Source organism: Hipposideros armiger, unplaced genomic scaffold (assembly GCF_001890085.2).
Source record: "Hipposideros armiger isolate ML-2016 unplaced genomic scaffold, ASM189008v1 scaffold_608, whole genome shotgun sequence".
NCBI classification, from domain to species: Eukaryota; Metazoa; Chordata; class Mammalia; order Chiroptera; family Hipposideridae; genus Hipposideros; species Hipposideros armiger.
The window spans coordinates 259,173-284,370 of record NW_017731958.1 but is presented as its reverse complement, the minus strand read 5'-3'; positions in this window follow the sequence as shown (position 1 = coordinate 284,370).

The following is a 25,198-nucleotide window of genomic DNA, read 5'->3' as shown; positions in this document are numbered from 1 at the left end:
TTGGTAATCAATTAATAAGGCTAATATTGAATTTTAATTGCAATTAGGTTCATGTGTCTGTATTTTTAGTTTTCCCTTGGGGGGTGGGAAATATATAGGCTTTTGAACAAAGTGTACTTAAGTCTTTGAATCATCCAACAATATTGTGTAACTTATTATTCAAAATATAATAGAGGCAAGTATTTTATGTCTCCAAAGAGAAAAAGACCCTGTTGTTAGGTGAGGACTTTGGTTTCTATGAAATCTTTAAAATTGTATTCAATTCAGGAGAAATTTGCTTTAAAGAAAATGAAATCAAAGCACAAAGAAATTGAAAACTTGAAAGGCACAGAGTTAAATAGACTCACAAATTCATGACCTTACTTAGTTCAATATTTGATGTTAATTTTGGACCTCAATCATGTTGGCCATTTTTGCTGTCTTTCTGTTTAACATGCATTCCTATCTACAATAGTCCACCATGAGGCCCATTTCTTATGGGTCTAATCTGTATGGGGCTACATTAATATGAAATTCCACAAAAATACATGGGAAGATGGACTTTTTGAGTCCTCAACATTATGATATAGAATAAACAGATTTCACATAATGCTGACAGGGGTGCTGCATTATCATTTTATATTAAAAATGAAAATATCTACAATAGTTTTTTAAAACAGACCTTCAAAACTAAAAGAAAAAAACATTTCGTTTCTGTTCACTTATTCGAAGGGAAAAAAAGCTTTTTATGTCTATATTTTTAAAAATCAAATTTTTCTTATTTTTAATCATTCTATTCTGAATAGCTGTATAAGTCAATAATAGACCTACTCAATTAAAAACAAAGCATGGTATGGAGCAAAGAAAAAAAAAAGGAAGGCTAAGCTCCGTTCCAAACCATGTAAGTATATGCGTCGTTTGATGCAAATAACACTGTTAATATTTATAATAAAATTATAAATTATAAAGGTGACAGATACATGAAAAATCACTATATTATTATCAGATTAGTATTACTACTGCATAATAATTTTTACTGGAAAATTCTTCTCAATATCCAAGAAATAAAATGATTCTAATCTTGCACAGAATCCTCTGGAGAACACAAAGAGAAACACTCTCTAATTCATCTGAAGAGCTTAGCATTAACTCAGATTCGAAAACCTGTAAATGATAGTTGCCATACACGATGTATAGATGAATTGCTCAAACAAAATGCTGAGCAATTATGTAATTCTCAGAAGAATACATGGAATAGATTCCATTTGTACGAAGCAAAAAAGTGGGCAATATGAAATTAAATGATTTAGAGAGTTAGAACAATGGTAAAATCATAATGAAAACCAAGGCATGTTTATCACAGAAGTCAGGACAGTGGTTAATCTGGGTTAAAATGGGGAGTTAGGCCAAGAAAGGATGGAGTGTGCTTCGGCAGTAAAATAAATTTCTTTCGGCAGTGAAACAAAGTTCTGTTTCTTAACCTCAGAGTTGGTTTTAAGTGTATTGTCTTTATAGTTTTTTAAAAATTGTAAATACATGTTTTGTACATTCTTTTATATGTATATTTCTCATAATGGAAAGTATTTATAAAGGTTGATAAAAAAGGACACTTGTGAATTATAACTAATTCTCAAATTAAATCATATTTCTGAACTGTAGTGCAAAGAAACATGTTTTAAATCTTGTATAGAGCAACTCATCAACAATATGTTGACTGCATTGGTAATATTTCCTAGTAGCAGCTATTTATTAATTCCTGGTATCTATAGCTAGCTATAACTTTCTTCTGGAATAGCAATGTATAAAGCAGTTATACTGTGCCCTTAATTCATGTGGTTAATATAAACCTTATCAAAAGTGCAGAAGCAAGCATTAGTGTTGGAAATATCACTCATGCTGCTTTTAACAGCATTGTCTATTTGACCTTTAAGCAAACTTACTTTGGATTAGAAATGTCAACTGTAGATTGCTATTAGAAAAGTGAATGTAGTCTCAAAGACTCATGGGATCTCAAGACCCACATGTCTTTGGTGGGTTGTTTAAGTTGAATCTTCTTTTTGCTTTAGTTTAAGCAGGATACAAAAGAGGATACATTTCAGATGGATGGTGGGTCTACTTTAAAAACCTTCAGATAAGGAAATTAAAATATTTTTGAACTTTCCATTATTAAAATTTGTGTCTTACCATCTTTGTTCTTCTAATTTGAGTAGTACTACCCACATATTTAATTTGGAAAAACATTTAGGGCCATAATGATCAGTGGTTTTATTTGCATAATAAAATTTCAGCATGCTTTCATAGTTTATAAATAACATTGTCATTGAAAATCATAAAAGGGTCATAATTAAGGAAAATAGGTATACCTGTCAAATTACTCTAGTGTTGATATCTTTGGAGTCTTTCTATTATTTTCAGACAAAGTTCTTTTGGCTTAAAAATATTAGTTTTGTGATACATTGAATTCATATCTAGGTACAATTGTGCTGTGAAAGTTTTGGTTCTGATTCATGCTTTTTTGGGACAGATTATATTTCACACATCTGCTTTTCTCAAATCACAAACAACAAAACAAACATTAACCTTTGAAACGACTTGAGCAGAGGAAAACAACACTGATTTAATTATTAAGCTAAAAAAAATCTAAAGAAAGACTTCATTTGAAGGGACAAAGAAAAGAGGGTTGAGAGAAAGAGACAAATATTATTCCATATGCACCCTTCCCCTAACATTGGTAGTCCCCAAAATGGTTCCCAAACATTTATATCACAAAAAACCTGAGTCATGATGTGTGCATGTCCAAATCAGTGGCCACGGACACATAGAATCACCTTTTAATTTATCTTCTTAAGGTAACAACCGTGTTTGCCATATGCACTTCCTTACATGCGCTTTTGGGAGAGACAGCATTAGAATGAAACACTGTACTTGTGTAAAGAGCCATGCTTGCTGGACCTCAGTTATAACCTTGGTATGAGGAGACTTACTGTGTGTTAGGCATTGTGATATATGCATTCCTTCACTTAATTTTCACAGCCTCTCTATGAGAGGAAACATTATTATTCCCATTGTACAGACAACTAGAGAAGGCTCAGTGATTACATGACTGGTCCAAGAATATACAACTAGTAAATCAAAGACCTGGAGGTGGGCTCTGGTCTACCTGATCTCAGTGATGGTTTGAGGTAATGTTACAGACCTGACAAACTGAATTTTGTGGAACTATTTTATTAATATCTTTACATCTATGAGCTGGCTTTTAATCTGTTTCCTTTGAACACTCCACCCATCCCCACCCCCAATTCCTTTCCACTTAGGACCTCATCTTCTAAATCACTGTGAGAGCTTCCTGATCACTCTGACATTCTCATTCAACTCTCTCTAGAAAGCATTATTCACACTGATGCCTTCTTTGTAAAGTGGATGCAATACACAGCACACTGGTTAAGAGCATGAGTCCTGGAATCAGACTGGAATTGAAATCCCAATTTACCTTTCATCAGTCATGGGATTTTTGAACAAATGACTTGCAGGATAAAGATATTCTTACTTGACACACAAGACCCTTCATAATGTGGTTTCTGCCTGTTACTCTAACCTGATCTCCTGGCACTTGACCACATGAAATCACTCTCCTACTTTGAAAAACCATTTGCCATTTTCTTGATATCTAAAAGCTGGGAATCATACTTAAACATCATCTGAGTGATCAGAAAGATTTGAGATTTGTGCCTCGTCATATGCCAGTCTTACTGACTGAAATCGTATCTCCCTTTGGTGATGAGTTACTTCCCATTCCCCTCCCTTCCATGCACATGTTTGCTAAAATCCTTGTCCAAAGGTAACCTGTCCTGTGAAGATCTTAAGTAAGGGGTCTGTGTTTTCCTGTGCACACTCATCAGCTCACCAAAATGCTGTGCAGATGTCTTCCGTATCTCTTATACTTCATTGTAGTTTTATACTTACTTGTGTCTTGCCCCAAATAGAGTGAAAGTTCATTGGGGGCATCATTTCTTATTTAACTTTTTTATCACTGGAAACTATTTCATTGCCTGCCATGTGGTAAGCTCTCCGTAAGTGTGTATTGAATGAGTGTGTGTTAAATTTGATATATTGGGTGCAAATAAAGGCCAATACCAGCACATGCACTTAGGGATCCTACTTGTTTATCACCTGTGAAATGTAGTAAGAAAAGGAAATATTATAAATACTCGAGATATTATCTTTTCTATTAGCTATATCACATCCCTAATAGCAAAACATAAGGTCATACTATTGTAATTTATTTTGTCTTCAAACACAGACATTTATTAAACAGTCTAATACTTTTTAGTTAATTTAAATTGGTATAAACTGGATGGCAAGTTTGTTTGGTAATGTGCAAGAAGACCTGAACAAAATGTAAGTAATAGAAATGAGCATATGCTCCATTACAGCAGACTGTACTTTCAAGACCTAGGTAACTGTGCTTTTGCATGAGCACAATGGACATTTTGGGGATGTGCTGGGATAAATGTGTTGATGGAGGACAGTGAAGATAAAATTTGATCATGCCAAAGTTTCTCTTGGCCAACTGAAATTTCATAACGTTGTGTTTATATCAGGCCAAATACTTTGAAAGTGGTCTTTATTTCATTCTAATATCATGGCTCAGTTTGACCCATCTTTGAACTTTGTATAAGTGTAGTCATATACTTTTTTGGGGTTTAGTCTTCTTTCATTCAAGGCTTTGTTTGTGAGGTTTATCTCTGTTACATTTAATGCTAGTTCATTCATTCTTATTGCTATATAGTATTTTGTTGTATGAATACATCAAATGTTTTGTGTTTCCAACTATAGATAAAAATTTGGATTGTCTCACTTTTGGAATTTTTACCAGTACTGATGCTCTAAACACTTCTAGTCATGTATTTTGGTGAACACAAGTTCACATTTCTATTGGATATACGAGGTCTGACAATTAAGGTCACAAACTCATCCTAGAAAAAGTGCTATATACCTCACTGCTCAATATCACTATGGTCACCTTCAAAATACTCCCCTTGGGAAGCTACATACTGGCGCCAGTGCTTAGTCCACCCCTCAAAGAAAGTTTGGAACTGTTTTTCTGGAATGGCCATCAGATCTGTCTTCGTATTACCCTGGATATCCTGAATGTCATAAAAATGTCTTCCTTTTAATATTTCCTTTATCTTCGGGTAAAGAAAGAAGTCATTGGAGGCCAGATCAGGTGAGTAGGGAGGGTTCCAATACAGTTATTTGTTGACTGGCTAGAAACTCCCTCATAGACAGTGCTGTATGACCTAGTGCATTGTCATGATGCAAGAGCCATGAATTGTTGGCAACAAGTTCAGGTCATCTAACTTTTCACGCAACCTTTTCAGCACTTCCAAATAGTAAACTTGGTTAATTGTTTGTCCTGTTGGTACAAACTCATAATGAATAATCCTTTTGATATCAAAAAGGTTAGCAACAATGTTGCAACAAGTTCACAAACTTAATTGTCAGACCGTGTATACTGGAAAGCAGAAATTTCCAGGTCATAGAGTTTGTACATGTTCATCTTTAATAGTCTCTACAAAAGAATTTTCCCAAGTGGTTACACCAATTTATACTCCATGTAGATGAGAGTTAATAAAGCCACATTTTTTTTTCCTTTTAGTGATGTGTTTCAGAAGAAAATTTCAAATCTAATACTCTTAATGAATATTGGCAAACCTATTAATTATTTTCTATAGTTCAAGAAACTATAAAACATCTTAGTACATTTTTTGTAAGGTATATGATAAAATGATATCCTTATTATCATTATTTGTTTGAATGTAAACATTTAAACATATTGTAAATTAAAAAAATTATAAAATACAATTATAGAGGAATATTTTTCCTCAAATATGTCTAAGCTAATCATAATTTTAATGATCTACTTAAATTGTCTTGCCACAGTTTTCTGCTCTAGGCCAACATTGTCATTTGTTGCAAATGGCTATTACTTAATACAGCTTTTTAACTTAGTCTCTTTTTAAATCTTGGAAGCTGTAAACTCAAGGCTCTTTATTCCATATTAGATAAAACAGAAAGTTTACATTAATGCTAGATTCCTGGATGCCTGATGACTTTGCTGGGTCACACATCAAACCTGTAAGAAGCTTCTACTTCAACACTAAGAGAGAGGCTTGAACAATTCTTATGAAATAATTATTCTGGAGAGTAATGAAACAGGCATTCAAATAAATACTGAACAAATGAATTCCATGCAGAAGAATACAGCTAGGTGAGAAGAATTATTATAGTTTCATAAGAGTTTTACTTCTGAGTCAGATCTCTAACTAGTTCTTTCAGATCTCTAAAACTAGCTCTTTCTCTGTGGCTTCCGTCTAGTTCTAGAATACTTTGACATTTCTAAGAACTGATGTAGGTTTTCTTATGATTCATGAGCTCAGAGCCAGTGAAACAATCCAATGAGTCCAGAGTGAGCAAGAAATCCAAAATACAAAAAAAAGAAAAAAAAAAGGAAAAAAAGAAAGAAAGAAAGAAAGGGAATAGGGGATTTGAAAACAGACTTTTGCTTATGGCAAGGTCAAAAGTAGTATTAATTTCTGCCATCTTGCATTCACAAAAACAATTTATCAGTTGATGACTCATGTTGTTAATTATGCAGTTGGACTTTATCTTTTTTAAATTATATTCCTTAAAATTTCTATTTAAATAGATACCCACAGAAAGGGGAAACATGGGTATGAATTATGACATCTCATTTATCATCTTTTAAATTTTATTCTAATCCATGCCTTGCTTACATGTATTAGAAGGAGATAAATAGAACAGTGAGCATACAGGTTGAGAGAAGGTTTTCAACAAAGAAGGAGTAAAAAGATCCAGGATATTGCCCTACTACAGAGATATGGCCACCATAACTGCCAAGAACACCTATTAGATTTGTTGTAGTCCCTTGGGGAAGGCTGAAATTGAAACCATGAAAAGATGTGCTTGAAATCTGCATCCCAGTAAAGCCTGCTGAACTCTAAGATTCAACTCTAAGGGCCAGATTTTCATATCTACCTATTACTATGTTTCTCTTGTATCTTAAACGCTGAAAAACTCAAATTCTCTGAATTCATACATTTAATGAATACTAATGCCTTACCTTTGAAATTGTGAATATATTAATTTTTATCCTTGTTGAACTTGAACCAACAGTATTCAGCGAAGACTATTCTGCAGTATAATTCTGAGGTCTAATTAAAAATATTCAGGATCCAGGTTATATACATTATGTACGACAGTTTAGGAAACACAATATATTTTGTATGAAAGGAAAACAATTACCAACATAAAACTTTATCTTTGTGTTTATTTACTTTTTTAAGTTTAAGGATTATTTTATGGTTATTCAAGATAACCTGGCTAAAGTTTTTATATTATAGTTTTATTGGGATACTTAATATCATTTTCCCCTTTTCCCTTATGGATTGTCAAGTATGTAGCTTTAGATTAGATAAGTGTCAAAGGCTGTAATTAATTCAACTGAGAAATACAGTTCCCATATTTCCTGGGAAAGGATTTGTAAAGCAATATCTAGTAAAGGAAGTTAAAAGGAGTTATTTTGTTTTGTTTTGTCGATTTTTTTCATGGAAAACGAAAATGTTAACCAAGTGTGTGAACCAAATATTTACTCTTGGCCCTTGGGTTTCTATTGCTTACAAATTGCATGCAAATTCTAATCCTAGAAAATCATACAGATCTCTTCTGGGCTGCCATGTGCCATCTTTGCTTCACTGAAAAGTGCCTTGTTGGCCATTTCACACTGTATGTGCGTGAAAACCAAAAGCTCTAACTGCATCTAAGCCAAACCAAACAAAACAAAGCAAAATAAATGAAAAAAACCTATCCCCCCAAACCAACCAAATATCAAGACATCCCCCAAATCTCTGTTCTTTAAAAGATCTGCCACCCTTTTTATCTTATTCCTTTTAGTTCTTATACTAAGAAAAATGATTTATTTATTTAGACTCTTAAGTGAGAACACATTTGGCCTTTTGATAGTGTGGATAGAACCAATTTTCATGTGTTTCAGTACAATTGCTTTTCATGGAAAGGAAGTGTAACGGGGTCACATTTTTATGAACACTAGGTGAAAAGAAAATATAGCTTTTCTATTTTTCATATCTGATTTAATTATTAATAGAAACCTTTATTCAGCTGGATTGGGGACAGTGTTATATGGAGGTGTAGAAGTTGCTTTCCACATAAATTGAAAAGTATATTAGTCTTTTTGGATTTTTAGCACCCTTAATATGATCATTCAAGTCTTTTTTGGGGAAATGATCAGACTTTCAGATATTCTCCTCTTCTCTCTGTCCCTCCCACCTTCGTACCTGGATGTGTTGGAGTGGAGAAATAATTTGACCTGTTGGCCACAAGGAAGGGGACCTCCCGTTAATGTACTCGGGCCCTTGTCCATCCAGGAACACTGGCCCAGTCAGCCCCATCTTTGAACTTGCTATGCTAGGCTGTGCCTGTCACTTGTGGAATGTAATGGCCCGTGATGACTAATCGCCCCTTACCTGCAGATGTTAGGTTTCTACTTTTGGCTGCTCTTCTTCCAAATTACAGCCTTCTCTATCACCATTGCTACTTCTGCATGTCCTTTATATCATGTGTGAGAACTGCCACTTCCATGTCATCATGGCTGTATGTGGTGCTAGGGGCCTGGAGAGCATCTCTGAGGAGCTTGTATATCCCCCTTGCCCTGCCCAAAGCCATGCTCTTGGCAGCATTCCCCAGCTTCCATGCACCCCTATGAGTACCTGGATAGTTCTACAGTTTGCCTCTCGCTTCTCACAGCACACATCACATTTGAATTAGGAATATGAGCTAGGGGCACAGGCATGTTCTCCTCAACTTCTCTGTGTTTTGTTTATTCCTTCCAGAAGCCACAGGGTGGAACGATGAGGGAATACATAGCTTCCCACTTCCTTCTCATGCCTGGTAGATCTCCAGCTAAGTCGTATCTTCCTGTTTCCCCTTTTGCTTTGCCCTGTTGTCTTGGACTAGAATGGTGACTGGGGACAAGAGGGGGAAACCTCGCTGACTGATAAAGACAGTTATGGTAGCAGGTATTCCAAAAAGATTCTTATATCAGCCTAGTTCTCTGCTTATGGTTATAAATTTGTCTTTTTTGTGTGTGTGTCTATTGATGAATTGCTAAGGTTCGAGACAAGGGGAATATCAAATAAGAAGAAGGCACCTTTATTTTTTTTTCATTTTATGGGACATTGGGCTATCAGTTTACATGAACTTTGAATTTCTGATTTACTGCCCATTTTGAAGCGGGACCAGAAAGGCTCAGAGATAGCAGGAAAAGAATGGCTCCATGGCCTCTACAACAACCAACTTACATGCTACTTGGTACATGCTACTATAGCCAGCTCAATATATCAGTACTTTACTATAAATAGTAATACTTAATATTTTTATATCTAGCAAATGCCGTTTCCTTCAGACTCTGGATAGATTACTTGAACCCTGGATTATCAAGCGAACACCTGATGTCATCTTCCAACACCAACCAGCTAACAGTGCTGTGTCTCATTATGGGATTTTATATTGAGACACTTTCTATATATGCAGTCATTTATTCCTCACAAAATCCCATGAGCTAGATACTAACAGCCCACTTCACAAAGAAAACAGTCCCAGAGAATAAGTAAAATGCTCAAGATCACAAAGCCAGTTAAGTGACACAGCTGAGATTTGGACCTGAGGAGTATACTTTCTGAATTCTAACTCCCTTACCATGCTGTCTGTCTGATAGAGGAGAAATTTATGAATTATGGTTGTGCAGTTGCTCCCTCACCACTTACTGTATATTCTTTACCAGAATGTTAACAACTAAGCCTACTTAAAAAATTTGCCCATATAATCAGACACCACACACACACACACACACACACACACACACACACACACCGTACACACATGTTGATTTAATTAAACATTAGATAGATGGGGCTCTATGTTGTGACAGTCTACATGAGCAGACCAAAAATCTAAGCATTTCAATGACTCAGGGTTAGGAAACTGAAACCCAAGAACAACAAATTACAGCCAGTTAGACTGTAAGCTATAGCCATTAATACTTGCCTTGCTGTGCTTCTACCCTTTCTCTATAAAAAGTCTCTCCCCAAGCTTCAGTTGGTAGAGTACTTCTAACTACCTCTTGTTCGGTGTTGCCCAGATAGAGTGAATTTTTGCTCAGATAAATTCTTAACATTTCTAACATTCCTCACTTTACCTTTTAACACACGCAGACAACACAATCTTTTAAACTTGATGTAACAAAGCAAAATATTTAAATGATCAAATAGTTCGAATATAGAAATACAATCTAAAAAAGAGTTTTGCATCTTAATATTAGTCTTGTCAATAAGTCAGAACTCACCCACCCAAATGCAAAGCTTTCTACCAGCATGACTATGGTACTTGTTATAACAATATCATAATGAAGAAGCAGACATCATCTGCTAAGTGATGCTTAGCAAAGTGCATCCTGTATTTTCCTCCTGTATGACAATCCTCTCTCTGAATTTTTACTTTGCTTCTAAGTATAATGTGCACATCCTCTTTTGTTTAGCATATTCATTATTCATGTTTCCCAGACTGAGCCTGTTAGGACAATTGATGACTGAGAATGCATCTTCCTTTTCTGTTCATTTATCCATTCTAATTATAGTTAAAGATGGCATTACATTTTCTTTATTTGAAACTTCAGAGAGGGACTAATGGAACAATCAGACAAAAGGATACAAGCAGGTAGAAATGAAAGGTTGCCTGTCATTAATTTCTGACGATGTGAATTTATTTGTGTTCGTTTTCAAGGGGGATTTGCACTAAGTGTCTTTCATCTTGTACAAAGCAGACATTAAGTGCCTGAGAGGAAAATGACTGACAAAATGTGGTAATTGAACTGGCCAAGCTATGTTGTCATCATCCCAAAGCTAGCTAATGGGATCCTAATATAAAAGGATCAAGTTGAGTGAAGACAAAAAAAAAGAAAAAAGAAAAAAACTCCTGCAGCTAATAACTTAAAAGATGTGAAAAGTTTTGTTCAGTTATGTAATCTCCTTAAAACTTTAAATTAGAGAGAGCATCACAGTTGGATGGATGTAGGCATAGGCATTCCTAGAATATTCACGCAGAGCACATGAAAACATTAAAAGTCTGTGTAGGACTTTCATTCTCCCCCTTTATCATTGGCTCCCCTTCCTACAATGTCTTGTAGAGTCTGAGAAATGAGCGGCTCCAGAATTATTTTTTCACCTCGGAGACAGCAAAATTGGTCACACTAGTGAATAGTGAATTCAATCAAAATGGTCAAGCTGAATATGGGACATTGTTTAAGAGTTGTGTGGGTTTTGACCATCCCAAGTGGAGTACCACATCACTGATATCACTCCTAAATTCCTTCCTATTGTAGCCTTAATTATTCATGCCTATTCTCATGGTCTTTAAATAAAATCTGAGAGCAAAAGAAATGCAATCTAGTAAGTCTGTCCATATTACTGAATGTGTATATATTGACAAATCTACCAACATGTAATTAGGTGTGCAAAAGGTGCTAATGTTTTTCATTGTAAGCACCAATGGAGTTTTGTAATAAAGTGATAGAAATGACTATTTTAGACTGAATTTTTAAAACTAATCTGGAATTTATCAAAATGTGTAATGTATTTATTGCAATATGTTTAGGTTTTTTACTCTAATTCTTCTCTGCTCTAAAACATTTTAAAATATACTTTTTCCTTATGTTGGTATTCCTGAGCCCTTAAATTTTGCTTTAGCTTCATTATTCCCAGCTGAAATAGGCACCATATTTATCTGGCAAACAAAATGTATGATTTATTTAATTAAGAAATGTTAGAAAATCTCTGTGTAATTAGTAATTTTTTTTAAACATAGATGTTGTTTTGATATATCCTGGCTCCAAAATCAGTTCTTAGAATGCCATGTTAAAACTAAATTTCTGGAAAACTTTATATAAAATTTTAACAAAATAATAAATAGGTTAATATTTTTTGTATACCTCTGTGATCATGGATATTTCTGTTTGTCTTAGGTTTAGGTATATCATCCCTATCAGAATCTTACTTTTTGAAAAAACTCTGTTGTAGACTTATTTTTTTTAATTAAAGTTTATTGGGGTGACAATGGTTAGTAAAGTTACATAGGTTTCAGGTGTACAATTCTGTAATACATCATCCATATATCACATTGTGTGTTCACCACCCAGTCAATTCTCCTTCCATCACCATATATTGATCCCTTTTACCCTTATCTACTACCACCCTCCCCTCTTACCCTCTGGTAACCACTAAACTATTGCCTATGTCTATGAGTTTTTGTTTCTTTGTTTGTCTTGTTCCTTTGTTGTTTTCAGTTTATATCCCACATGTCAATGAAATCATATGGTTCCAACTTTTTCTGCCTGACATTTCTCTTAGCACAATAATCTCAAGACCCATCCATGTTGTTGCAAATTGCACTATCTCATCTTTTCTTATGGCAGAGTAGTATTCCATTGTGTATATACACCACATCTTCTTTTTTCAATCATCTATTGAAGGACACTTTGGTTGTTTCCATGTCTTGGCCACTGTAAATAAAGCTGCAATGAACACCGGAGCACATGTATCTTTATGGATAAATGCTTTCAGATTTTTTTGGTAGGTACCCAAGAGAGGGATTGCTGAGTCATATGGTAATTTTACTTTTAATTTTTTGAGGAACCTCCATCCACACTGCCTTCCATAGTGGCTGCCCTAATCTGCATTCCCACTTTCTTGTAAAGGGAAAATATGACTGCATCTACAAGGTCAGCTCACGATGTTAATCAAAGACAAGATTTTATAGTTTAGAAAGGTTAAAGATATATAGAAATTTCCCTTGTACTCCCCAGCACCTCTTTAGGCTCTTTGGCAGGCAGGCATCAGCCATCAATGACATTATCCCACCTGCGGAAACTCACAGGCTGGCCCTGGAAATTGGCAGATGGCAGAGCTCTTATTGGCAATCTTTCTTCTCCCTTTGAACCATTCAGATACACTCAGTACTTGGTCATTCTCTTCTTCCAAACCCATCAAACTTTTCAAAGCTTTCAATATAAATAGATATTTTACTAAAGGTTTAGTGGGGGAAGAGAATTCATATTGTACACTACATACCAGAAACTTTATTAAGTTCTTCAAGTATATTTGTTCTCTCCACCACCTCATTTCTCCACTTTTTCCTTTTATATACAGACTCTATAAATCTCCTTTATTACCCTAAGAACTCGTCTGGATGAACTAATAGGTCATCCAACTGAAAATGTTTTCCATCTGTTTTTATTATTCTCCTGTTTAGCATTGTGCTTTGCTGTTTACACATACGAATCCATGATTTAAAAACAAGGCAATTTGAAGCAAAGTACTTCATTCAGTAAAACAAAAGCTCATTATTAATGGAATTGTGAGTCCTTATTGTTCCTCAAGCAATCCCATTTGAAGGTTCTCACTCCAGCTCAAGTGACTTATCTAAACAGTAATCCAACAAAGTAACCTCATTTTATTAACTGATCATGAGGAAATACGAGCTCAGATGAATAAGCAATTAGATCTGCTCCGAGTAAAAAATATTTTATAAAACTAGTGACTTATGATCTGGATCTTGAAAGATACAGAGGGATCTATGCCTATAAATCTTATAATTTAGTTTTTATTCATATACTAATCTGGGTAATTGATAATAATTATTTGGTGTTTTAAATGTACACTACAGTAATGGTTAGCATGAAGTGATTCAAGAATTAATTGAGTTCATTGTTAATAGTATTATAAAACCAATTTTATAGATAAGAAAACCTTGAGGTTGAGGAACTTATCCAAGTTCATATAGCTAATTACTGGTACAATATAGAGCTAGAACCAAAATTTGAGTCTAGGGATATTGACTCCAGCACCTGATCTATATTTTTCTGTTAAATAAAATAATTTGTTAGTTTACTAAAAATGAGTTTTACATACTTTTCATCTTATATATTATTAAAGGTTATGAATAAACCCAATTTGATTTTATTGCCACCTAACATGCTAAAAGATGGAAAAATAAATATAACATTTATTCTCTTCACTGAAAAATTTGAAGTATTTTTTCCATAGTGAATAAAGACCTTAAGCAAATGTTTGTTACCTTTAGAGTTCATCTTCAAGGTTGTGCAGTTTTTACCCTTTTTAAAAGTGAGGATTCATTGGATTGGCTTGTACAGTTACATCCACATCAAGTCACAGCTGCCTTCCATCACAAGCTCCTGTTCTTAAGAACTCAGAAGCAAAGCTCAAATGCATCTAGGAGGCTGAGCAGGTGCTCAGAGGTACCACTAGTTATTTAGTACAATCAAATTCCTTCTCATTCAAGTCTGTAAACTAATAGGTCATCCAACTGAAAATGTCTTCCATTGGTTTTTATTATTCTCCTGTCCAGTATCGTGCTTTGCTGTTTATAGATACGAATCCATGATAAAAAAAAATTGGCAACTTGAAGCAAAATGCTTTTGCTCTAAAGTGTTTAATTGCATGACATTGATAGTTATTTTAAAATGTAAATATTATAGGCTCCTTGAGTTATGACACAACTATGAAAGCAGAAATTAAACTAGAAATCTTCATGGTTCTTTCTATCATATAGTGTTTCCTATCATAATATGGATATAAATATTAAAATATTTTAAATTATTTTCAAAATGGTCAGAGCAATGGTGAGATATTTTGGCTAGAGATCCTAGTTATACACTGTGTATTATTTATTTGTTGATTGGTACATTCACAATTCTTATTTATTCCATATCTACTATAGTTAATGAAATATCATGGTGATTCAGTAATGTACAAAATAGGCTTGACTTTCTCTAGAGAGGCAACAATATTACCTATAAAAGTATATAACAAGTGAGCCCTAAATTATGATGTGTTTTGAACAAGTACATGGTACTAAGTGCTTATATGATTGAATACTTGTACCAATAACACTGGGGTGTTACAATTATGCCAGTGAGTTTAAATAGAGGTTATGAATGCCTACTAGACAATAACTGAGAGACCTAATTTAGCAAAGTTTCCATTATGCCAAGATCTAAGTACAAGTGTTCATAACCTCAGGAGGTGGAGACAGAATACTACACAGATGTTGATAGTGCAGTTTGCTAAATGTTATGGTGGGGAAGCAGAGGAACCTTGGAGGCATGAAACATGTGCCCGCATACACATGGAGGGGCTGCAGAAGGTTCACTAACTTTGAATCTAAAACCCCAAGAGACTTGGGGTTCCCCACTATGTATTTATATTACCTTAGCACCGGGAAGAAGTTACTAACTGAAACCATAACAACATTGATACATACAATTTTCAAACCTCTATATATAAAAAAAAATACAATAAGTACACTTAAAGGCAGAAAAAATCTTGAAAAGTCATTTGTAACATATACACAGGTAAAGGTGTTCAACATTAACATTAAAATAAGATCTTTATTAAGCAATACAAAGAAAACTACTCAATTGGAAAAATGAGCAAAGCACGAGAAATAGCATTTCATATAATAAGAAAAACAAATGGCCAACTAAGATATGTGCAAATGTCAGCCTTAGTAGTAATAAAAAGATACGGGAGTAAAGCAGATATTCCATAGACAAATTTTGAAAAATGAAAACTCAGTATTGGTGAGAATATAGAAGAGAGGCATTCTTCAACCCTGCTAGTAAGAATGAAAATAAAGTGAAACACTTTGGAGGATTTTGTTAAAGTATACTGAAAGCTAAAAAGAGACATATCCTTTGACATAATGAATTCTAACTTTAGATATTTATTCTAAGGGAAAGAATTGAACAACTGTATGAAGATCCAGGTATATTTATAATCCAGGCTTATTTATGTAAAACAAAACAATGTAAATGTCCAGTTATATTCAATTGGTAATTAAAATTTGTTATATGCAATGGAATAATCTGAAGCCATTATAATTATTAAATATATACATGGTTATTGCCATGAAGAGATACTTAGCACATGTAAGTGAAATAAACTAATTATAAAACTACAAATAATATGATTTCATTTTTAAAAGTATGGTATATTCATGTTCATAAAATATTATGAAACATATACTCCAAAATATAAGCAATGTGGTAGAATTATAGGTGATTCTTTTTAACTTCTCTTTAGTTTCTACTGTTTTTTTCAACAATGCATGTGTATTGCCTGCAGATAATAATGATGTATATACAACTAAAACTTTTAAAAATCTGAATAGTCTAAGTTTTCCCCCCTTAAATTTTATCTGGGATTGTCACTATGAGCCCAAGTAAGAATTGCATGCCCCAAAAATTAGGAGTAATCATTTATTTTTATAATTTGAAAGCAAGTGAACATCAAGAACAATTGAATATTTATCTAAAATTTTGTCTTCATTTACTAAATCCAACAGGAAATTATTTTTTAAAACACTATTACTTGAAACATTAGGACAAAGAGGAGTCATAAAGGAAAGTGAAATGTGGTCATTAATAAGAGGAACAAAGCAAACATAGATAAATATATACAAACACAAATGAAAGACTCATATAATCAAATCAGCTATAGTTTTAGATAAGTGAATATGATTGTATGTGTACACACACACACACACGGATTGAAAAAGCCTGTGGGATCCATTGTAGATACATTGGTGAGTTTTGGCTTTTATTTAGTTGTGAATTTTATGGAGTTTTAAATCAGGACATTTTAATGAGCAAAAGGAAAGATATTTTAGTAGTAGAAGAGATATCATATATTAGGTTGATAATAAAACTGAAGCATGAGCTTCCCTGGTCATGACACCCATCAATCTGTCTAGATTAATTGCTTGTCATTTCCCATTAAAATCTAAGCTTTGCCTTAAAGTGTTTCTCATTGTTGCATTTTTAATATCTTTTATTTCCCCCATCATGTGATTGAATGTTGACTTTCTTGAGGTAAACCTCATGCTCAGGAATAATGCTGGAGACAAGAATTAACATTAAGCATTTTCATTCCAAATCCATGCTTTTTTGCTTTTGTCATGCTGGTAACAGATAAACAGCAAATAATTAATATGAAAGAATCCAGCATCTTGAACCACAAGCTAAGAACATAAACATGAGGAAGATGGAGCAATAGTCAAGAATTTTGAAGCTTACATCATAAATTGTAATTTGAATCAGGAGCTCTGCATTCTTCTGGGAATAGAAACTCTTTTATTCCTTAAGCAACATGCTTCTGGCTATTAAATCACACGTGAAAGCAACAGGAGATTGAAGGTCAATAAAGATGGAACTGAGTCTGTTTAGATGTAAGGTTCATACATAGCCTGTTCAAAAAATAGTCTTATCTATTTTGAGAAGAAACTCTCAGAAAGAGATTTTATAGATCCCCGGTAGTCCACTTTATTACCTTCATAGCCCTACAGAGTGTATTTATTTACTTATTTTACTCTTATATATAACTCTAAGCTGGTTGATGAAAAGAAAATTTAACATTTATTAAGCATTTCCTCTGGGTCAGGTATTTGCTTTACTCTTTACATTTGTGTTTTCAAATAATCCTCCTAACAATACTGTGAAGTGAGTATATATTATTCCTGCTTTACAGATAGATCATTTATTCTTGAGAAGTGAAATAATTTGTCCAAGATTATTTAGCTGATACATGATAAGTGGGGATTCGTACACAGGGTTTTCTGATTCCAGGTCCCACAGACACAGGGCATTTCTTTGTACTTATGCGTCTTCTTGTGGCATTGTACTTATATATGAAATAATGGAACAATTTGCCATATTTACATTCAGATAGTTTCTGACAGGTTTCATCATCTCTAACTGGTTATTATCAGTCTTGTAATTTGGACATTGTAACGTGCTGGCAAAATATATTTTAAGTATTTATAAATCATTTATATGCACTTAATTTTAAAACAAAAAAAGTCACTGTTGCTTTTCCAGAATAAATAAAGATTTTGTGTCAAAGAAAGAAAAAAGATTAAAAAATAAAACTTAGAAATAGTGAAGAGAATTAACTTAAAATATATAGTGTTTCTTTTTCTAATTTACTTAAAAGTTTAAATAAACATATGCCTTCATAGCAGTACAGAGATGCTATAAGTCCATGGAAAAACTTGTACAGAAATGTTATAGCAGTTTGTTTTGTAACTGATAAATAGATCTTGCAGAAGCAAATAGATTCCTTACCCAAAAGTTGATTCGAATTTGAGGCTAAAACATTATTAGCCTCAAGATACACTCACACACGTGCGCACACAGAGATATGTAAGGTTATGTAAAGGTTTATTACTAACATGAGGCTTTTTGGGGAGAACAGGGTGGCTCCCAAGCAAGTCTAAATGGCTTGAAAGAGCAGAGAAATAATATTGGCTTGGGGGTTTCATGATGGTTAAGGAGTAGAGTTGGGATAAGGGTTTCTATGCCTAGACTTCCATTTGGTGCCAAAGGAGAGAGTGCCTGGGATTTCTTATTAGCTTTCCCAGATGTGAGATGGAAAGAGAAGACGGAGGAGTGAGTTTTAAAAGCTGTCAGAAGTCAAACATCAAAAAATGGAGTCATTATCTTCATTATTCATTATTGTTTATAATCTCCAAAAAGTGAAAATGATCCAAATGTTCAACAACTGACAAATTGATAAACAAAACATGGTATGTTTATAGAATGGAATATATTTATCAATAACAAGGGAATGAAGTACTGATACATGCTACAACATGGATGAACCTTGAAACCATATGCCAAGTAAAAGAAGCCAATAACAATAACAACAAAAGCATATTGTGTGACTCCATTTATGTGAGATATCTAGTATAGGCAGCTCTGTAGGGGTGAAAAGTAGATAAACAGTTGCTTAGAGATTGGGCAGAGATGAAGAGTGACTGATAACGGGAATGGGGTTTTATTTTGGGGGTGCTGAAAATGTTCTAAAAAAGACTAAATATTACTTCTAACTATTATGTTATCATCATGTTGCTTTCAGTTTAGGTAAACTTTCTCGTCTTCATTATACTTTTTGTAAAATTCTCTATTTTCATCATTGTACTGTTGTGATGACAATACATATAACATTTATTTGAAAAAATGCAAAGGGTTTTTATTTGCATTATTAGATTCTGTAAGTTCATGATTACTTAGAGATCTTTGTTGGAGAGTCTGTTCGCACTATACCAGTCACTTGCTATGCACTTTACCTATGTTATCTCATTAAATCCTTACAACAACCTTGCAAATCAAATTTTTATGTTTTTACAGCTAAGATTGACATTTGGAGAGGTTAGGTTTTCAAGATGGTGTTGAAGCCCTCACCCATCTAAAGTCCATATTTTTTTCATTTTTCCCACTGCTTCTTATACAAAGGTTGAGTATTTTTCAGACTTTTGTTCATTCACAAACAAACAAATCTCAACATGTGGCATCTGATTGCTCTGAGTAAAAGACGAGATTATAAATAGCTTTGTTAAATGGTACATCAACAAGATGTTTAGATTTTTCTACTGCTGGATTTCATATTTTATCTGTTTTTAATTCACACCAAATGAAAACATGACTTTGATGGCCGTCGTAAAACATGTCATGTGCAAAAATGAAACAGGAGAGCAACCTGAAATGAATTTTCTTCAGGGGATTTTATGAGCCATCAACTCAGCTTTCAGTTCACTCACCATGAGAGATTGATGTGATAGGTAAAAAAATAAAAACTTAGAGTGCTTCTCTCCGATGCATTATGTATAGACAAATACAGGGATAACAAGATAGCAGATTTCATAGAAACCCAAAGTCACACAGAGAGGTTTTTGATGCTTAGGCATGAATCTCATGATGTTTAGCAAACATTGAATCAACCATAAAATAATAGTTTCAAGCTCTTATAGCTAGTTATTAAAAAAATTAAGACTATCTGAAAAATGTTACACTCACTTGAAATAATAATAAATCAAAGTATCTTTTGATTGTGTTCTCAAAAAGTAGTCAGAAACACATCTGAATTGATATAAAGTAATATGAATGTTCCAATGGCATTATTAACCTTGTCTAACAAAAATGCTTTTCATGTCCTTTATGAAATTAACTATTGAACAAGTGAGTCAAAAGTAATAGTAAATAAAGTAAAAAAATAGTAAATAGTAAATAAAGTAAATTCAGAAAATATAAAATTTTCTGAAATTGTAGGTGGCAATGTTACATAATTATAAGTGCTTTGTAGTCAGAAGATGTGCACTTGAATCCCATTTTCTTATGGTGCAACCTTTAACAAGCTGCTTAATATCTCTGAACCTCAGTCTAGGAGTGAAATGGGAAAAAAATATCCTTCATGAGTGAATTTAAGGAATACTAAATCAGCATTATATGTAAAGCATTTTGAGTAGTGTCTGCATATGATAAGCACTCAATAAATGGAAAATCTAACAGTGTATGTTGATTAGTCAGATCTTCACAGTGAAAAATGAAGTTGAAATGTTGACAAGTTGGTAAATTGGGTCTATGCAGGTGACCAAATATGATCATTCAGAATGAACACACATTTTGGATACTGCATAAAATATTTTTCTCATGTGTTTTCCTGAAGAAATGATAAATGCACTTCATATTTCAGACATATAAAAATGGGGGATAAATTGCTCTTTATACTTACATAAACTGAGCCAAAAATCTTTTTGTTTCTAAATGATCTGTTTCAGTTGCTGACACAGCTGAAGTCCTTACTGGACAATAGTCATGTTTTATTAATTTGTTAAACCAAGGTGTGATTTAAAAAGAATGTCTCATTTTGTACCTCATTAAGTCTCCACAAGTATTTTAAATAGCCTATTGCGTTTCAGTGTGAGAAATTTGAAAAAATTAAACTGTATGAATGTGTCTATGTTAGAGCCTCTAGTAAAGTAAAAGGAACATTTGAGTTGATATGAAGAACTAGAAAACTAGTGAAAAACCAATAACAATAATCTTTTATCAATTTAGCTAAAATTGCCTTACGTTATAACTCATTACCTTCAAATTTTTTAAAGTAAAAATTTTAACACAAAGTTGGACTCATTTGTTTTTTATTGCCACATTATTCATTTTGAAGGAAGAAAATATTTAAGTATTAAATACTCTTAAAATGGACCATAAAGTAAGCTTTTTGGATTAATGTGATTATATCCATCCATCTGTCAATATTTTTAAGGCCTATGCCTAGGAATGGCTGATTGAAGTTAACAATAATATCTTGACCCAGGCAACTTCCGTGAGGATAGTTATTTTGAAGTTCAATTATCAGAACAGAAACAACAAAAAGCAACAGGCTTATTAGAAGACGTGCATATAACAAAATGTAAATACAATATTTTGATACTTTAGTTTTATAATTTTTTTGAAAACTGAAAAAAGTAGTAGAACAAATTTCTTTTGTAGGTTTTATTTCTTTTTCTTAAATAAGAGTTGAGGGTTGAAACAAGTGTGAAGTATAAATTTTTTTTTCCTGAATTTGAGTGACTTCTATTTTGCTTAGCAAAAATTTGTCTATTATCCATTTTAATGCCAAACCAATTCTAGTTGGTTAATTCTATCTTACTGATTAAACTCATATTCTTAACAAATATTTTTCACTTTATAGATAAGCACATCTTCCATTAAGAGATTCCAAAGAAGAGAAAGTGAAAACAATGGCCATACCCACAGGCAGGTTTGGTAGTGCCCATTTTAGTAATGATTAAAGTCTGATGACTTTACCCTTTTCCTTTTTATTGAGATATTTATATACAATCAAAACTCACATTTTAAGGTTGCCATTCAGTACTCCACTGATTTTGACAAATCCTCCATGTATATCGCCCACATCTGTATCAAGAAACAGAATATTTCTATCACCCAGAACGTTCCCTCACACCTCTTCTCAGACAACTGCCCTTCTCCCACTCAAACAGCAACCAATAGTTTTATTTCTATCATAGGTTATTTTTGCATATTATTGAATTTCTTACAAATGGAATCATCATATGTTATGTACATATATACTTACATACATATATTATTAGTAGTTTATTCCCTGTCATGGTGAGGTAATATTCTATTATACCTAAGTTTAATTATCCATTCTCCTTTTGAGGGACATGTGGGCTATTTTCAGTTATTAGTTATTTTGAATAGAGCTGCTGTGGACATCTTCTACAAGGTTTTGGTGGACATATGTTTCTATTTAACATGGCTAAACAATAGGAGTAGAATTAGTGATAGGGTAATGTATGTTTTAATTTTTAAAGAAAATGTCAAACTCATTCCATAGTGGTTGTACCATTTTATGTTCCCTCCACATGAGAGTTTAGTTGTTCTATATCTCTTCCAACATTTGGTGTTGTCAATCACATTTATTTTAGCCACTCTGGTGGATATAGTATAGATGTATGAGAAAAAAAAAGCCAATTTAGAAAATACTACATTCCATATCTCATTGTGGATTGAATTTGCATTTCTTTAATGATCAGTGATGTTGTGTTGGAAGGTCCCCAAGAACCCCAGAGTAGGAGGAAATAGAAACAACAGATAATTTGCCACTATCTGTTGCCAGATACAATTTGACTTGTATCTGGAATAATAAAAAGACAAGCAATCTAATGAAACAATGGGTAAAGGATTTAAGCTGGCCCTTCACAGAGAAAAATGTACAAAAAAGCCAAGCATATGAAAAAATAGTCAACATATGTACAGAAAAGAGTTAATAGGCCATACTGCTAGTTTTTGGAAGTCCGTTTTACATGATTTGCCCTTGGCTGGCATCTGAGAACTTGGATTTTGAGAGGGCTCTAACCATTAACTGATAAAAGTGGCTCACTGTCTCTATTTGAACAAACAATATGGTTTTTATACTTAACACCTGTTTTCCTTTGGGAGTGTGGAATTTGGGCACTTGCCAGGCAGTACTTGCCTATGTGACCAGTCCTCAAGCAGAACCCTGGGCACTGAGTCTTTCACGTGCTTTTGTGGTTGGCAAAATGTCACGTGTTGTCACAACTCATTGCTGGGGGGAATTAAAGACACCCTGAGTCCACTGGGAGAAATCCCTTGGAAGCCTATGCTAGTTTCCACTAGAATTTTGCATGTTCCTTTTCCTTTTGCTGATTTTGCTTTGTATCTTTTCCTATAATGAACCATAGCTATTAATAAAACTATATTCTGAGTACTCTGAGCATTCCTGGTGAATCACTGAACCTGGGGGTGGTCACTTGCCTATTTGTTTCTCAATGATTATTTTCGTCACATACAAGTTTTTAATTTTGGTGAAATCTAGTTTATCAATTTTTTTCTTCAATAGTTTCTGCTTTTTGTGACTTTTCTGAGAAATCTTTGCCTAACCCAAATTAGGGAAGGCATTTACTTTATGTCTTCCCTAGTAGCCACCATTCTCCTTTTACATGAAGATTTTGGAAGGGTTAACATATTGTTCTCCAGCAGCAAAAATTATTTTGCCTTTAGTTAATGGTCATTATAACGAAAAGTAATGCAATTTACTGAATTAATTTCCCCAAACCCATACTCTAGTTCTCACATGTGTCTATACATTGTAGAATATTGAGTATGTAAGTTACTCATGATTTCACCCTCCATGCCTTTGAAAACTTAGATAATTATTATTTTTTCATGAGTCAGTCAAGATCTGCAGTCAGCAAACCTAGGAGAGTCGATGGTGTCCAGTCCAAGTCCAATGGCAGGGGAAAGCCAGTGTCCCAGCTTGAAGACCATCAGGCAGAAAGAACTAATTCTATTCAGCTTTTTATTCTAGTCAGGCCTTTGAAGAATTGGGATAGACCTGCACACACTGAAAAGTGCAATCTGCTTTATACAGTCTACCATCTCAAATGTTAATATCATCCAGAAATACCCTCACAGGTGCACCTAGAACATTGGTTCAGCAAATGTCTCATCAATGACCATTTGCTACAGATTTTGCCATGAATAGGTTTCAATTTTCCAAATGGACAGCTGCAAGCATATGCTGACTTTTATGAAAAAGGAAGGATGACTCCAAGGGCAGCATCAAATGCCCAGAAGGTAGAGTTGAGAACCACTAGAAATTTTTCTCAGCCCTTGAAACCGAATCCAGAAAAATCCACCATTTGTCCAGCCGGATTTCAGAATTATGTTCTTTTTACATTCATTTCCCCCATTTTTGAATGGAAATACCTCTAATTATTACTCTTTGTCTCTGCACCAACCCCCCAACCCCAATGTAGGGAGGGTCAGATAACTTGACTCCAGTTTCACACATCAACAGATGGAGAGGACTTGTTCCTCAGCAGCTGTCCTTATGAGCTAAATGAAGACTCGTCATCTATACCTGGACTTGATTTAGATTTTGGCCTTTGAACTAATGAGATAATGAGATTTTGGACTTTGACCTGATGCTGTAATGGGATGAGATTTTTGGAAACCTTGGGAGGGTTGAATGTATTTTGCATTTGGGAAGGACATGAGTAATTGTGGGCTAGAGAACAGACTGTAAAGGACTAATAAAATGTGTTTGTTATGATGGTTGGATTTCATAAACTAACTTAAAACCCATGGTGTTAGAAAAGAGCTTCTGACATCTTTAATCTCATTTGGAAATAACCATGACTACATATAATTTTAAGGGCTAAATATGTTACTTTGATTTAAAGACTTAAAATTTCCAATCATTTAAATCAATACGTGGTTTACAATTTACTTTTGGACTGTCCTTAACAAGACATTACTTATTAGAAATGCTTTTCTCACTGTTGTGTGAAAATTCTCACTGTCAGAGAAAAGGAGAAAAAATATGGGAGCCGTCATATCTTGAAAAAATATTTTTCCATCTTTCTTGAGGCAGTTAAAAGAATTGAAAAGCAGGAATTAGAAAGTTGGAGATGTTTTTCATACTTGTCTAAATTTTGTACACATATGAATCCATTCTTAGCACAATGAGCATGCTGTGTATACTACATGGCTTTTTAAAATCTTTTTACTTGTTCACACTACAGAGCAGAATGCAAAAATTGTATTGCTTATTTCTTTTTTTTAAAGATTTTTATTGGGGAATCAGGGGATGGGAACAGATAAGTTGCTGTCTTTTGTTTCTTCAGTCTAGTTGTGGAGGACGTTGCTTCACTGGCCCAA